Genomic DNA, 18804 nt, shown 5'->3' on the forward strand with positions numbered 1-18804 from the left:
TATGCTAACTTAATGATTTAAAACCTGGAAACACGAAAAACACCGTAAAACCGGATTTACGCCGTCGTAGTAACACCGCGGGCTGTTTTGGGTTAGTTAATTAAAAACTATGATAAACTTTGATTTAAAAGTTGTTATTCTGAGAAAATGATTTTTATTATGAACATGAAACTATATCCAAAAATTATGGTTAAACTCAAAGTGGAAGTATGTTTTCTAAAATGGTCATCTAGACGTCGTTCTTTCGACTGAAATGACTACCTTTACAAAAAAGACTTGTAACTTATTTTTTCAACTATAAACCTATACTTTTTCTGTTTAGATTCATAAAATAGAGTTCAATATGAAACCATAGCAATTTGATTCACTCAAAACGGATTTAAAATGAAGAAGTTATGGGTAAAACAAGATTGGATAATTTTTCTCATTTTAGCTACGTGAAAATTGGTAACAAATCTATTCCAACCATAACTTAATCAACTTGTATTGTATATTATGTAATCTTGAGATACCATAGACACGTATACAATGTTTCGACCTATCATGTCGACACATCTATATATATTTCGGAACAACCATAGACACTCTATATGTGAATGTTGGAGTTAGCTATACAGGGTTGAGGTTGATTCCAAAATATGTATAGTTTGAGTTGTGATCAATACTGAGATACGTATACACTGGGTCGTGGATTGATTCAAGATAATATTTATCGATTTATTTCTGTACATCTAACTGTGGACAACTAGTTGTAGGTTACTAACGAGGACAGCTGACTTAATAAACTTAAAACATCAAAATATATTAAAAGTGTTGTAAATATATTTTGAACATACTTTGATATATATGTATATATTGTTATAGGTTCGTGAATCAACCAGTGGCCAAGTCTTACTTCCCGACGAAGTAAAAATCTGTGAAAGTGAGTTATAGTCCCACTTTTAAAATCTAATATTTTTGGGATGAGAATACATGCAGGTTTTATAAATGATTTACAAAATAGACACAAGTACGTGAAACTACATTCTATGGTTGAATTATCGAAATCGAATATGCCCCTTTTTATTAAGTCTGGTAATCTATGAATTAGGGAACAGACACCCTAATTGACGCGAATCCTAGAGATAGATCTATTGGGCCTAACAAACCCCATCCAAAGTACTGGATGCTTTAGTACTTCGAAATTTATATCATATCCGAAGGGTGTCCCGGAATGATGGGGATATTCTTATATATGCATCTTGTTAATGTCGGTTACCAGGTGTTCACCATATGAATGATTTTTATCTCTATGTATGGGATGTGTATTGAAATATGAAATCTTGTGGTCTATTATTATGATTTGATATATATAGGTTAAACCTATAACTCACCAACATTTTTGTTGACGTTTTAAGCATGTTTATTCTCAGGTGATTATTAAGAGCTTCCGCTGTCGCATACTTAAATAAGGACGAGATTTGGAGTCCATGCTTGTATGATATTGTGTAAAAACTGCATTCAAGAAACTTATTTTGTTGTAACATATTTGTATTGTAAACCATTATGTAATGGTCGTGTGTAAACAGGATATTTTAGATTATCATTATTTGATAATCTACGTAAAGCTTTTTAAAACCTTTATCTATGAAATAAAGGTTATGGTTCGTTTTAAAAATGAATGCAGTCTTTGAAAAACGTCTCATATAGAGGTCAAAACCTCGCAACGAAATCAATTAATATGGAACGTTTTTAGTCAATAAGAACGGGACATTTCATATAGCAGGTAGCAGGTTAACTTTTGTATATATCGATACACATTTTGAAAGTATGTGACATACATTGGTATTTTTAGAGATATATATATCCTACATTGGGACAAAAAAAATATATGACTATTGAGTAGCATAAATCCTTACCATAAATAGAAGTATTTAAATTTAATAGTGTCTTTTAATAAAAGGATCCTTACTTTGTATAGAATATAATTGTTACGGTAACCTCTATAAATAGAGGTCGTACCAAATCAAGAGCAATTAAGTCAAAATGTAATCAACCAAAACTATAGTGTTCCTTGATAAATCTATTCAGTATTCAGTATCAAGTTAATAAAATCAATACAAATCAGTTTATTCGAAACAATACATCGTTTCTTGATAAATTAACCGCCTCACATTCAAACAAATGCATTTTAAGAAATTAAGCTCATGACATATTTGACATCATAATATTCTTCCATCCATAGTCCACTTTTCTGAAGCTTGAATTGTAACGACCCGACCTTTTCGACTCATATTTATACTTATACTTTCACGAATCTATGTATATGTACGTACTGAGCTAGATAATATTCTGGATTCATTATCCATGCTAATTACTCTTGTTAATACCTTACAACGTGTTATTAAGTGATTAAATTACTTAACTTGTTCCTCGAATGCATTTATGACCGTTAGTGTCACTAGTCGTTTAGAACGAGCTACGTACTTGGTACACGTTAACCTTTGATCATAATGGGAATATTATGACACCTTAACTCTAATTATTATTTCTTAATGACAATTACTTAGTTCGTCATTTGCTTAATTAAGTTTAGTGAATTGTTAATTACTTGGGCTTATCTTAATTGGACTAGGATTACCAGGGCCCACCCTACTCTAGTTAATGGGTTAATTAATAAGCCCATCTTAATAAGTTAATGAACCCATTAAGCTTAAGATAATCTATTAAGACATAAGACAAAAGTATATGCATGCATACATGCTTGTACCACCCTTACACATTTTGGCACCATGCCACCCAACATCACCACCTCACTTTTGTACCACCATGGACCATCACCTCCCCCACCCACCAAACCGTGGGTTTTGTGTCCCCCACCATTACCACCATTTTGTTGTCTTATTTTGTGATTACTTGCCTATAAATACAAGACCCCTCCATTCACTAATTCATTTTGCACATACACTCTTCTCTCTAGTTTCTCACCCTAAAAACTTAAGAAAACTTGCAAGTTTTCTTGAAATCCTTTCTTCTTTTTCCGTTCCTTATGCGAAATTCATCATCATCATTATTGTTTCAAGATCAAGTTTTATAACTTGCATCTTCTTTACATCTTGTTGCTTCAAACTCTTGTTTGAAGATTATGCAAGAACATGAAGGATTCAAGCTCTCTAGCTTTGAATCTTCTTTACTTGTTTAAATTACTTTACTTTTGTTAAAAGATCAAAACTTGTGTTTATGATCTTCATAAAACTTGTAGATCTAGCTTTATGCTTTAAGGATCTACAAAAACATTAGAGATTCAAGCTTTCTAGATTAGGGTTTCACCATTTTGTTTAGATCTAAGTTTTTTTTAGCTTTTGATCTCATTACTTTTACTAGATCTAGGCTCTCTATCTTATGGTCTCGTATATCTTGTTTAGATCTAAGCTTTCTAGCTTATGGTCTCATTAATCTTGTAAGAATCCAAGCTTTCTAGCTCAGGGTTTCATAATACATGAGATCTAAGTTTTGTTGTAGATCTCATTTACTTGTAACCTTTTTATGATTTTTATGGTGATAAAAATCAAGTCTTTATCATCTACATATGATAAAGACACATTAACTTATATAAAGATGATAAGAAACAATGCTTAATGCTAAGGATGTAACTTTGGTTCATCATGTAGCATGAAACTCTTAAAGAGTTGGTTTTCTTTTCATTTAATGTTAATAAGTGTGTTGATGGTTAAAGCTTGACCAAAATGATGCAAAAGTATCTAGAGTTGTACACTTGAAGCTTAAATGCATCAAGGATGAGAACCATGATAAGCACCATGAGTTAAGAAAACTCACCGGAGCACTAGAATCTGTTTTTCCGGGTCTGATCTGACTCCTGGAGCTTCTGGAAAGTTGATTTCCAGAAATTTCGGGATGTGTAGATGACTTTTCATTTAATACTCACCTAAATCTGATATACGTTTTAGGATTTATAGTCTTCCGAAGTTCACTACGACTTCGTAACGACGTGCTGAATTTTCTGACCTACTCGCGCTTTGACCGTCGCCACGGTCAAATGACATCGAGTTAGTATCTGAGCTTCGGATAGCGGTAAGAGGACTCACAAACAGAGCCTTGGCCACTGGCCGCGCGTCGTTTCAATTTGTGTAGAGGTCCTAGCGGCTGCTCGAATTCAACCCTTCGTTTCGACCTCTATTCTTGTTGAAAACTTACTTTATCTTTTACATATGATGATAATGATGATACTTAAGACTTAACTTACTTTAAAACTTTTTGGGACAATTTACTGACTTAGCAACCATTGACTTAGGTTGAGGACCTTTTGGATCGACCAACTTACTTGTTTCGACCGACTTACTACATGCTTACATTTTCGTATCGACTTTACCGTGCATCCACTGTGAGTTATAGCTCCCTTTTTACTTTAACTATTTTTGGGACTGAGAATACATGCACTTTTTATGTTTTACATACTAGACACGAGTACTTTAACTTTATATATGTGTGGGTGACATAACGGCACAAATTTTCCCCTTAGTCGGTAACGTTTAGTCATTGGTTTATGAACCGGTGAACGCGAATATTCGATATGGATCCATAGGGTTTGACATCCCTACTCGGGCTAGTCGCGCTAGCATTTAACGGGTGTTTAATACTTCGTCTATTTTAACGCACTCGCCAAGTGTACTTTTAGGGGGTGATATATATATATATATATATATATATATATATATATATATATATATAAGGGTAGGATCAAGAGGGAAGTAACCAATCGGGGGAAGCGGGGGGAAGTAAAAAGTTTTTTTTTTTCGTTTTTTGAAAAAACTTTGTTCACGAACATTATAGATGAGATAAAAATATGAACATTTAGTAGAGACACTTTGTGATAAATGTTTTTATTTTGGCGGAAAAACGCTCGAAGAAGTAATATATAACAATTATCGTGTTTTTCGAGCGTATTTTGAGGTTTTAGCTATTGGGGTTTAGATATTAGGGTTTAGATATTAGGGTTTAGAAATTTAGGGTTTAGGGTTTAGATTTAGGGTTTATATATGTATGTATATATATAGTGGTAGGATCAAGAGGGAAGTAACCATTCGGGGGGAAGCGGGGGGAAGCAAAAACTTTTTTTTTTTTTTTTTTTTTCATTTTTTGAAAAAACTTTGTTCACGAACATTATAGATGAGATGAAAATATGAACATTTAGTAGAGACACTTTGTGATAAATGTTTTTATTTTGGCGGGAAAACGCTCGAAGAAGTAATATTTAACAATTATCGTATTTTTCGAGCGTATTTTGAGGTTTTAGCTATTGGGGTTTAGATATTAGGGTTTAGATATTAGGGTTTATAGGGTTTAGATATTAGGGTTTAGAAATTTAGAGTTTAGGGTTTAGATTTAGGGTTTAGATTTAGGATTTAGATTGAGTTTTTAACACGAACGGTTTAGAGTTTAGGGTTTAGGGTTTAGGGTTTGGTGTTTTGGGTTTATGGAATAAACTCAAAATACCAAACCCTAAATCCTAAACCCTAAACTCTAAATCGGGCTAAATTTTACTTCACAAAACATGAAAAAAAAACGTTCATATTCTTCACGAACAATATTATCTTGAATGTTATTTTTGTCGATCGTTTTCCCACCTAAATAATAACATTCATCATGAAGTGTCTCTTCTAAATGTTCATATTTTCGTGTGATCTTGATGTCGGGAAAAAAAAATTCAAAAAAAACGGAATTTTTTTTTTTTTTTGCTTCCCCACGATTGGTTACTTCCCCATTGATCCTGCCCATATATATATATATATATATATATATATATATATATATATATATATATATATATATATATATATATATATATATATATATATATTTCTTTGTTAAGTTAGTTACCAAGCGCCCACGGTTAAGCATATACTTTTCATACTGTTCTGAATACAAAAATTTCGTGGTCTACATTATTTTATTGTTTACAATAAAACTATAGCTTACTAACATTTGCTGTTATCAAAGTTGTTGGTGGCCTTACGTATGTCTTCAAGTGGGATTTGTAAGTGACCCAACTCCCTGATTGTAGATGCCATATTTCTGTTAATAAAATGATAGAGATTTGAGTACAAACCAATGGATTACAAATGAGAGTAACAAGTATTCGGGTCAGCCCGCTTTGCTGGGCCCTAAATCGCTAGCCTTGAAGGAAAAAAAAAAACGCCCCTGCAAGAATCGAACATGCACCCATCTGGAAAAAATAAAGGCCACCAAGCCAACCAGTCACTTATGTTTTTGTGTAATTATTTTACGATGTTTAATATATATCCCTTAAAATTAGAGGGTTGGGCAAAATTAAAAAGGTAATCAAAAGGGGGTGAAATTTAACTTAATGTAAAGATCGGGGGGGGGGGGGGGGGGGTGTTAAGGTGACAAAATTGCGAAAAAGTTTCAAATGAATAGTTCCATTTTTTTTTGTCTTTTTGTGTTTTCTATTTGAATATATATAATATAATAAAGGGAATTGAAGAAAATATGTAAGAAACAACACACATGTACGCAGCTACTCATAGATCTCGGGTGAGCTGGAGCTTATTGTTTTTTATAAGTGTTTGGTAAACTAGCTGGAGCTTATTTTTCAGTTCATAAGCTCTACTTTTTTTCATAAGCTACTGAAGTAGCTTATTTTTCTAGAGCTTATGATTTTCATAAGCTCTACTTTTTATGTCTAACAAACAAAGATTATTACTTGGAGCTTATTAAGGGTGCGTTTGATAAAACTGAATGATTTAGCGCTGAATCATTCAGAATCTGAATGGTTAAGAGCCTATGAATAAAGTTTGCTCTGAATGAAAATAAGCTGTTTGATAATCGTTTTAAATGAATGATATTAATTGAGTAAAATTGCCTTATTAACGTGTTACATGAATAAAAAATACAATATACTTATTGTTACACGTTCTGGATGTGATTTTAAAAGAATATTACAGAAAAATTAGGCTTTTAATGGTTAATAGAGTGTTTTAACTCTGAATGGTTCAACACTGAATTCTGAACCATTCAGTACCATATGTCATTCAGAGGTCAGAAACAAACACACTGAATGCTGAATGGTTCAGCATTCAGCGCTGAATCATTCCATTAAGAGTTAAACAAACGCACCCTAAAATCATAAGCTCAAGTTCTCATAAGCTCTTGCGCCAAACACCCCTCCTTGTACAGGACTTTTTTTAAATAATAATCTTAACTATATATATATATATATATATATATATATATATATATATATATATATATATATATATATATATATATATATATATATATATATATAAATTGTGGTAAATGATGTCAAATTCTAATACCCATATCCTCCTCTAACCCGACCCATCTTCCTTTAAACCCTGTTATCCTTGAATCGGTTGCTTGCCTTTATCATACCTACCCCAAAAAAAGTTACGTTGTTGATCGCCTATCTCTACCCATTCATCATCCCCAACTTCAGAATCTTCTGGCGATTATCTCCATCGTTTTCAAGTGGTCCGATGGCCCTTCTCTTCTTATACTGTGGTACGCTCCCTTTATTTTTGTTGTGTTTTAACAACCGAATTCCCCTCTACGAGATTATCATCTAACCTAGGGTTTTCGATTTAGTGGTTTCATGCTGATGATGAGGCGATTTGGAAGACGGGTTTTTGCTTTCTTGGTTTTACCAGACACCTCTCTTTGTGTGATTATCACATAACCCTAGGGTTTTTCGTTTCGTGTTTTATCGTGATGATAGCCTATTTGAGTAGCTAATTGTTTCTTCGTTTCAGAAATTAAACATGGGTTATCGATTTTGTGGTTTTATCTCGATAGTCACGCGGTTGGGAAAAGATATTATTTGGGTTACTTTTGTTACCAACAAAATTAACGGGTTTTTTTGGTTCGACATAGGCCTTCGTTATCCCTATCTGCTGTCTTCGTCTCTCAATCTGCTGATGGTAACAAATCTCTTTCATTGCATGTTTAGTTATTTCTTTTTTCATTGATAACAAACTACAAAGGTATACGAAATTTTACAACAATAATTAACGTTTGTATATAAGTTGAAATATTGTTATGTTTATAAGGATTTAACTTGAGCTACTGTTCTGTTTATAAGGATTAATAAAAGTGTATTTGTATTCTAGGTTAATTTAGTTTATAATACCTTTGCATATTAATGCTGAAATGTTTATTGTATGTTGTTGGGATTAGGTTGTTCAAAAGTCTGGTAATTTACCATACAGTAACCATTACAACAAACGTTCTGAAAACTGTTCTTTTAAATTAAAGTAACATATACTAACCATTGTAGTAAATGTTGTAAAGTGTTCCATGTTGAACTTAGTGTATGTGACGGATTTGTGATGATGAAAATCTGTAAGTTAATGGATTTTTGCAATGAGAAAAAAGGATCATATCTTGGCATGGCAACAAAAGGGTTGCAGCCATGGCCCTAACTAGCTTACTCCATCCGAACGCTATCATAGATACGCAAATTTAACAAACCAGGCTTCTAATTCAGACCTGGACTACCTAATTCACCTGATTCCAGGTAATATTCGAGCACTATAATCATAATCATGATCACTCTTACGTAATAAGACTAACAGAAACATAATCCAAGTACTGCCTTTTTTCTTTATGTGCAGATAATATCATTTGTTACCATAATACAACGCTCAAAAGGCTTATGATACAGTATTTTGTGGCATTCCTTCTTTGAATATTTCACTCACAATCGTTAGAGGTAAGATTTTTATTATTTGCTTATTATTATTTTTTTCCAACGATGTATACATATGTTTTGACTCCTGCTATTTGCTTCACTGCATTCAAATTTCTCAACTCTATCATTTTCTAATCTGAAATTTAAATGTGAAATTATCCACTTCTATCATTTCCTTATCTATGTTATACACGAAAATGGCTTTTAAATGCAGTCAGAACATGGATAGGAGTCAAAATATATGAGAAATTTTTTATTTAATCATGACTGACTTTTGATCATATTTATGATAGCCATTTAAATTTCTCATGTGTGGATAAAAGTGATGGCCTAAGTCACAAAACTAATACTTAGAGTATATATTAAACATGCGCATTTATAAGAAACTTTAAAAAGATCTAAACGGTAAAAACAACAACTATTAAATTATTAAAACAAGACAGAAGTCCATGTATCTCTGTTATTTGTCTTTTTGTTGAGCCTATGAAATTTTGATTGTTATCTGTATGCCTCAATAGTAATTGTTAGCTAATTGTTTCAGTAGTTATTTACTGACTGAGATGTATGTTTGTGAATGTTTTGTTAAAAGCTTTGTTACAAGATTGATTTCTAATATTTCAGACTTTCATGTCATCTAAAAAGAGAGAAAAAAAGGGCGTTGTCGATCATCATTTGGTTCCTCATAGGGTTGATACTCAGGTGCATTCAGTGGATTCAATTTCTGTTACTTTCAGCCAGATTGCCAGGATTTCGTTACACCCGGTTAGTTTTTGCATCTAAATTTAGTGGGACTTCGGTAAATATTTTATGGTTCTTTCGATGTTTGTATCTTTTTTGGAAATGTAGATGTAGGTGAGTGTTCTTCGTCTTCTGTTAGTGGTTTTGACTCTTTGAAAACATAAAGGTCAACTTTTCTCAATCCCTTTATTACAAGCAGGTTTAAAGTAGTCGAGTTTCTAATTGATATATTTGTTATGGGTTTTTCATTTTAAGTCAAAAGTTGGTAACTTAATCAAATTATACTAACACAATTGCAGTTGGTAAACACTGAGTTGAAATTTGAAGTGAAATTCATCAATATTACTACGTTTAATCTTTCAAAAGTGAAAGAATGTTTCATGAATCCATAGTATAACTCCAGTTTAAGCAATCTTATGCATAATTTAAGAGGGGTTTGGAGATACTTTTATCTGGATTATTAAGAGCCTTATGAATTAGTATTTTCATGTATTTTTCACATATAAGTAGCAAGCTTTTTATTTATATGTATATATATATACACATATATATATATACACATATATATATACACATATATATATATATATACATATATATATATACATATATATGACAACTGTTTAGCGAGTTTAATGATTTGGTGTGTGCGTGATTGTAGGCCCATAAGATGAAGATGTCAAGATTTACACCCGCCTAATCACAGCACTGATGACAACTCTATTCTGGCGATAAGTTATTTACAAGAATGGGATCGTTAGTATACACGAGCCATCCTGTATATATCTGCATATTATACATTTTGTAATTTACTTTTTAGGTGGTGTTCTTTATGATAATGTTAAGAGGGTCACAGAGTATTATTATTATTATTTGTATCATTTCAAGCTGCTCATTTTGTTATTCTCATGTATCATATCGCTACAACATCGAATTATAAATCGACTCTTTTGGTCATCTTAACTTTTAATCAACATTTGAGTTCTCCGTAGTAGCCGACAGTGCGGCTATGAATGTTAAATTGTGTTATATACTGCAAGAATTTTAGGGTGCTTTATTAAAAAGAGAATGTGATTATACAATGTAAACTCATGTAATAACCTTTTGTATGTAACAACCAGCAACTTTTTGCGATAATCCACACGACCCATAGCACCAGTTACACACCACAAAACACTGAAATTCCACCGCTCACGGACATAGACACCCTACCAGGACGCACCAAAAGCAAAAAGATCATTGTTCAACACCCGAGGTAATCTTCATAAAAAAATTTACAAAAAATTTACACTAGATCATCATATAAAAAAAATGACAAAAAGATCCAACAAAAACAATTTACACTAGATCATCATATAAAAAAAATGACAAAAAGATCCAACAACCAAGAAGCACAAACAAGGCTAACAACACACCACAACTCTGTGGCGCATCCTTATGCAACCTATTATGTACTACATATGTAATCTTTTGCACATCCTTTATGATGTGAATGTATAGTTAACTACGTGTAACTTTGCACATTCTTAACGATGTGAATGTATATTTACCTATCTGTAGTAATCTTTTGCACATCCTCAGTGACATAAATATATAGCTACCTACATAGGTATACTTATCTACAAAATTATATATTTTCACTAAACTCATCAACCAAAATACCAAAAAAAGAAGACCCAAATTCCGCAGCAACGCGCGGTCCACATCCCTAGTTGATAATTAAATATAGTTGTAATTTCGAATATATGATGGTTACGATGTTACAGTTAATGGCAGCCTATCTAAGACCATGTGTTATATAACTAGTATAATCACTATTACAAAGTCTGAATCTTAATTTTTTTTTTTAAATGTATGCTAGTCTTTTTATACTGTCAAGTTGATCTTAGTTGCATTTAATGATACCGCGACCCGCAAGCGCATGTTATACGTGCGCGATGCAAGCACTAGTATGCGCATGGAATCTCTGCAGTATGCGGTAGCGCATTGAATACTTTGTTCTCAGTATGGCGGTTATTTGTTGACCAAGTTCGATAATCTTTTCCATAATTGTATCCGAGATACGGGGAAGTTAGTTATGGAAAGGATTACCACAATCATGGATGATTCTAGAATTACGGTTTGCCTATATATACTAACCCTAATTATCATTTTAGGGGATACCAGGTTACGTAATCATCACACGAAACACATCTTACGTAATAGCTATCATCATCTTTGTGACAACCCGGAAATTTTCGACCAAATTTAAACTTTATCTTTAAATGATTTAATATTTCTGACACGATAAGCAAAGTATGTAAAGTTGAAATCTCAAAAACTTTGAACTGTGTTCATGTATTCATTTACCCTTCGACTGTTCTCGACGATTCACGAACAATTATGTGTAAATAGATATGTATGATTATATACATATGTGTGAATATTAAATTGAGTAATATTAATAAAACATTCAACGGTTTGGTTGATATGAAAACAAGTTATGAAATTATTATATGACTTGAAAACGTTAACAAAATATTAAACGTATAACGTTATACTTTTTCTTTCTAGATAAACATCTACGTAATAAAACGTGTTATGTGAAATGTGTATATATATATATAGACAAAGGATATGAAACTTATATATAAGCGACTTCGAATACAATTAATAGATATAGTAACACTTGATTATTATTAAATAAGTTAATACAAACTTATGAGGATAAACATAAGTTCTAGTAATAAATTATGTGATCTGAATATAAATAGTTTTTGAAGAATAAACCTTATGATAATTATTTGATTTAGTTTCAAACGTACGAGAACGTTTTCAGTCTAAAAGAATTCTATTACTAAAACGTTTTATAATGTAATTTGAAATCTAGTTAAAGTTTTATGCTATATATGTTAAATCACATTTACATACTACGATATATTTCAAAAGATTAACACATTTTACAACATGTCAAGAAGTAGATTGTTAAGGTTATTACCATTATATTTTATTATTATGAATTTTAGAATTTACGTAAAATGATTTGAGTGTCGCGTCTTCTTTAAAAAGAATATAACTTTATAAATATCTGAAACCACTTTTGACAAATTGTTACCAAGCCATTTTAATAAGGATAAAAGTTTTTAACGTTATCTTGAAAGTTGGAATCTTTCTAGAAACCTTTTGACAAAGTATAAATGATTATGGTTCGTGATTTAATTAAATAAATAACTTGCAACGTATAAATAAAAACGTGTTTATGTATATTTCAAATTATTTAACGATATTAGAATTTGTTTAGTGACTCGATTGATATTTAAATAAGTTAATTAGAATATTTGAAAAGTCAGAGTAAACACTAGTACATAAACGATTCATATCCAATTATGTTATATTATGAAAACGATTTTAAATTATATAAACTTTGAAATATAACTAGTTTTTGAAAAACTAAATATTATATTAGTTAATAAATATTTCTAAAATATATAAATTTATATTTCTAAATGAAAATACATTTATATTTTACAAAGTGATAAAATATAATATTAACTTAGTCATAAAACGTTTTGATTTAAAATAATATTATTAAATATATTTTGATAGATAACGAGACATTAATTTAAAGAAGCTAATGACCAAAACACTCAAATGTATAAATTATATTTCTTGTAATATAGATTATTGACGAGTAAGTTTAATTATTAATAAAGGTACGTGTCGCGAGACGTAAAGTACAAGTTTTCTTAGCTACGAAAAAGCGTTCGAGAAACCGGAACCAGGACATTAGTCTAGTGACAACATACAATACATTGGAGCTAAATTTACAAATTAACTATGCACGTAAATATAATATAATATATATAATCATATAGATTAAATATATATTTATATATAATATTATTATAAAACTGTCGGCAAGATAAAAACAAGTTAATTGAGCTGTCATGGGTGCCCATGCGATCGCATGAGGCTCACCCACATAACTCATGCGATCGCATGAGGATAGATTTCAGGATATGTCTATAAAATGCGTTCAGTTGTCTGCCGAATTCATTCCTCTCCAATCCCTCAATCTATATTACTCCTTAATATATTTATTTTATTATTATTTATTATTATTTATTATTATTATTATTATTAAGATTAATATTATTAATCATAGTATTATTATTATTAGTACTAATATTAATATTAGTAGTATTATACATAAAATACTACGACGAGGTCATGAGCGAGTTAATTAAAAACGGGTTTTGCGGATAGAGATAAAGAAATTATGGGGTATAGCTGTGGAAGTTATGAGTATTATTCGGGGGTATTGTTCGTAAGGTCAAACTAGTGTTTATCATCTCCGTCGCGTCTATGTACTTTCCTGCAATATTGAATCACAATATTGATACGTGAGCATTCATATATTATCTTTTATATATTAATAGTGTATCCCTGACTAGTGCTCGAGTATATAGGATTTTGCATGCTTGTACGCTTAATATTGTCGTTAGATAATTTATGATGAATCATGAATTTAATACATATGCTACTGGGATAAGGTATATGATATGCATGTCGTTGGAAAGGTGGCAAAAAATTAATAACTTTTTATTTAGAAAGCGTATGGTTTCGATGAACGGATTAAAAGATATATCCAATTGAATTATCATTAATTTTAGTATTATTACTAAAATGATTATTATTATTATTATCGTTGTTATTATCGTCATTATTATTATCTAATAATAATTATTATTATTATAATTATTATCATTATCGTTATTAATACAAGTATTATCATTAAAAATTGTTATTGTTATTATTATTACTATCGTTATTATTATTAAGGTTATTATTAATATTATCATTATTATTATTATTATTATTATTATTACTATTATTATTATTATTATTATTATTATTATTATTATTATTATTATTATTATTATTATTATTATTATTATTATTAGTATTATCATTAATATAGTATCTATTATTATTAATATCATTATCATTATCATTAAAACTAATACTAGTATCATCTAATTATTATGATTGCTATTATTATCATTTTTTATGAATACGATATAAAAGAGGACTAAAAGCTATTAAACAAATCGATTAGGAAATAATGAGTATAAGTATCATGATGAAATTAAAATATTGTAAGATATTGATTTAGATAAAAATATCTTTTTCATTATTTTTTATTATTATTATTATTATTATTATTAAAAGTATTATTAATATTAAAACTATCATTTTTACTAAAATTATCATTTTTAATAGAAATATCATTGTTATTATAAAATATCATTATTATTATCATTTTAGTATTATTATTATTATTATTATTAAAAATTATCATTTTGAATAGAATTATTATTTTTATAAAATATTATTATTATTACTGTTAATATTAAAAAGTATCGTTATTATTAAAATTATCATGATTATAATTATTATTTTATCATAATTAATATCATCATTAGTAAATATAAATATTGTCATTATTATTAGTAGAATAATAATAATAATTATTATTATTACAAAAAGATACAAATTTTAATTATTATTATTATTATTATCAATATTATTTTATCAAATGAATATGTGATACAAAGATATTTTATCACATGTAATATAATAACATTAATAATACATACCACTATATTTTGATGATATTAAGTGAACTTTATAAATTTTATTACTTAATATATATAAAAATATATTTTTAATATATATAAATTTTAATATAAATTTTTATTTATTAATAAATGATTTATATTATTTACTCTAATAAAATATATTAAATAAATTTAAATATATAAAACGACTATATTTAAGTTATATAATAATCATGTATAGATTTTGAAAGTCATTTTGGGTCAAGTTGACTTTAGTTGACTTTTGCATATCAGTCTCGAGCATTAGAATTGTGATACACTATGACTTGACCTAAATTATTAGACAGATATTAACCAACATATAAATATATATACTTAATATAGGTTCGTGAATCCGAGGCCAACCTTGCACTTGTTCAATGCCGTCATATGTATTTTTACTACGAAATATAGTATAGTGAGTTTCATTTGCTCCCTTTTTAAATGTTTTTGCAATATATATTTTTGGGACTGAGAATACATGCGCTGCTTTTATAAATGTTTGACGAAATTGACACAAGTAATCAAAACTACATTCTATGGTTGAATTTTTATACCGGATATCGCCCTTGTTGAACTTGGTAGTCTAAGAATTAGTGTTTATTATAATTGCCACTAATTGACGCGAATCCTAAAGATAGATCTATGGGCTTTGACACGCCCCAGTCAGAGATTTTGAACTGCTTTAATACTTCGATTTTTCTCTACAGACGAGTGGTTCTGTTTTGGGGATATTCTAGATGCATTTTGTTAATGTCGGTTACCAGGAGTTCAATCCATATGAATGATTTTTATGCAGATGCATGATGTTTATGAGAAATGGAAATAAAAATCTTGTGGTCTATTAATTTAATGGAAATGATTGTTTATGATAAACTAATGAACTCACCAACCTTTTGGTTGACACTTGAAAGCATGTTTATTCTCAGGTTTGAAAGAAATCTCCGCTGTGCATTTGCTCATATTAAAGATATTACTTGGAGTCATTCATGGCATATTTCAAAAGACGTTGCATTCAAGTCGTTGAGTTCAGTAAAGACTATTTTTAAGTAAATGACAGATTAAGTCATTATAGTTTGGATATATTATGAAGTTGTATGCATACCCGTCAACTTTCGATGAAATGAAAGTTTGTCTTTTAAAAACGAATACAATGTTTGTAAAATGTATCATATAGAGGTCAAATACCTCGCAATGTATCCATATGTTATTGTATTCGTCCTCATGGATTAGGACGGGTCGTCTCAATCTTCTAGGGTTAACAGGTTAGTTCTTTTACGACTGTTGCCTACAACCTTACTTAGGGCCTTCCGATCGACGGCCATCATCGAAGGTGGACTTAATCACCTAGCCATCCCGTCGACATCATCATGTCGGCCAGGGTTATTCACGTTAACCGGACTGGAGAGCTAAGTTCTAAGATCCTTAAACCTCTTTAAACGTATTGAGCACGCATATTAACCTTCTGGAAAATATACGCATGATCAAGTGGTGCTTTCGTTGAGAGCCGAACTAATTCAAGACGTGTTTAACTATTTTTTCTTTTAAAGTTTTGAATTATAAAGCTCGTTACTCACAAAATTTTCGAATTTTTTGTTTCTTTAACAGAATCATGACTTCCGGGGAATCATCGGAACGTACTCAAACGGATAATCAAAACACTCCGTCAGGTAATCAGCAGACGCAAGCTATGACTACGGGGGCGGGAGTCACGCCTTATCCTCCACCTATGTCTGGCGAACCTTTTCAAAGGTATAAGCCGATATACCCGGATGGAATAACACCACCAAGGGAAAACTCACCGATTACAACTACACTACTAGATTTTTCCACAGTGGATCCAAGGGTTATCTCTGTAGGCACTAGTGGAGAAGCTGTGGGGCCGCATGTAGTATTTTGCAGCCAGATGCCTATTTACATGACTACGGTCTCAATCCCTCTGCAGACGCAGAGTGGTCAGCAAAATCCATAGTTTACATCGTTGCAGCCTTAGCAGCCGCCGCGTTCAGTCTCACAGTTTCTAACCCCTGCGGATGCGCAGGCGTTACTTAATAGTTTGGGATACGGCGTTATCCCAGATGCAAACTCGCATTGGACACCGCTAACTGCAGAACAACAAAGCACTGCGCATACAATAGGTCTTTTAGCAACGCATGTCTCGCAGACATCTGCTCTGCAGGTGTCGGCTCCTTTTCATCAACCTATGTATTCTGCACCGTCAGGGCTCTCATCTTTCCCAATACAGCAGCCTTGGCCATATACGCAGACGCCAGGGCAATCTTGGCAAAATATTAAGGGGTAGGCGAACCTTGCGGGGCAATTCATGTAGGCTGCACCTCCTGACATGGTTTACTTATTTTCACAACCTGACTTTGTTCAGGATATGATGAAGCGTTTCTTTGCGGGACTCAAAGGTGACCCTGTTAAGCCACCTTTTGAGCTACCGACTACTTTTGATAAGTTTCCTCCGCACATAACTGCATATCCGTTTCCGTCAGCGCCAAAGATACCTCACACGCTGGGTACCTATAACGGCTGGACTGATCCAGATGATTTCCTTCAGCAGTTTGAAGGAGCAATGCGCACCCAAGGATGGGTGGATCCAGTTGCATGTTAGATATTTCCCATGACTGCAGGGTGTTGCACGCGAATAGTTCAATAAGCTACCAGCCGGTAGTATATCTGGGTTCATGGATTTATGAACAAAGTTTTTGCTGCAGTATCAAAATCAGAGGCCGCGCAAGCGCACTCATATTGAATGTCATGATATCGTATAGAAACCCAATGAATCTTTGGGTGAATTTCTTACGAGATATACTAATGAGTGCTTGCACATACCAGATCTTAAACCGAAGCAGCAGATTTCTGGTCTCATACATGGTATAAGTTCGGAACGTCATCCAACATTGGTCAAGCGTCTGCGCCATACAGTGCCAACAACTTATGCTGAAGCACTTAACGAATGCCACGATTATATGCGGAGTGGCGAAGATAATGATATTCCCACAGCTAGCTAACATAGCGAGAGGAAAGAAGAGGATGATCGTTCGCGCGATCAAAGCTGCGGTAACGGTTCTCGCGGAAGGTATCCTAGTGGGGGTCCCATAAGAAGTGATAAGGGACGAGCGAGTGGTAATTATAGAAACAATAATCAGCGCGGCATTAATAATCAGAACTGTGCGTTGCTCAAAAGCCTATCTAAAACACCAAAAGAGATTTTAGCCACCGAACCAGTGTGTGCAACCTTTGTGGTTCCAACTCCGCTGACAGAATTCGGTAAGAGGGATAAAACAAAGTACTGCGAGTTCCATGACGATCACGACCATGACACCAATCGGTGTAAAAACTTAATGGAATGGGTGTTGGAAGCATTGCACGCAGGAAAGTTAGATCACCTAAAGCCACCAAAGAAAGATAAGGGAAAAGCCGAAGAAGAGGGTTCAAAAACAAAAAACTTTGCATGGCAAAAAACCGATAAAACTGATGTGTGCGAGGTAGTATGCAAAATACTATTATAGTTTTCTACAAAATACTATTAAATACGATACAATTTTACACAAGTTATTTATTTATTTATAGAATGGATATACCTAAACCTTGCTACAACACTTATAGGCAGTGTACCTAATCGTAGAGTAGTGTAGTTTTTAGTAAGTCCGGTTCGTTCCACAGGGATCCAGATGATTTTACACTATATTT

At 31.7% G+C, this 18804-nt stretch overlaps 1 long non-coding RNA gene across 1 annotated transcript; it reads left to right on the top strand.

The window, feature by feature from the left end:
• The first annotated feature begins 7412 nt into the window (after window positions 1–7412).
• On the top strand, window positions 7413–9489 carry LOC139844430 (uncharacterized). Its single transcript, XR_011757949.1, has 4 exons — window positions 7413–7542; window positions 7627–8554; window positions 8652–8749; window positions 9350–9489. It is a non-coding gene; the product is annotated as an uncharacterized lncRNA (long non-coding RNA).
• Window positions 9490–18804: the final 9315 nt, after the last annotated feature.

This window comes from Rutidosis leptorrhynchoides, chromosome 4 (genome assembly GCF_046630445.1).
Source record: "Rutidosis leptorrhynchoides isolate AG116_Rl617_1_P2 chromosome 4, CSIRO_AGI_Rlap_v1, whole genome shotgun sequence".
NCBI classification, from domain to species: domain Eukaryota; kingdom Viridiplantae; phylum Streptophyta; class Magnoliopsida; order Asterales; family Asteraceae; genus Rutidosis; species Rutidosis leptorrhynchoides.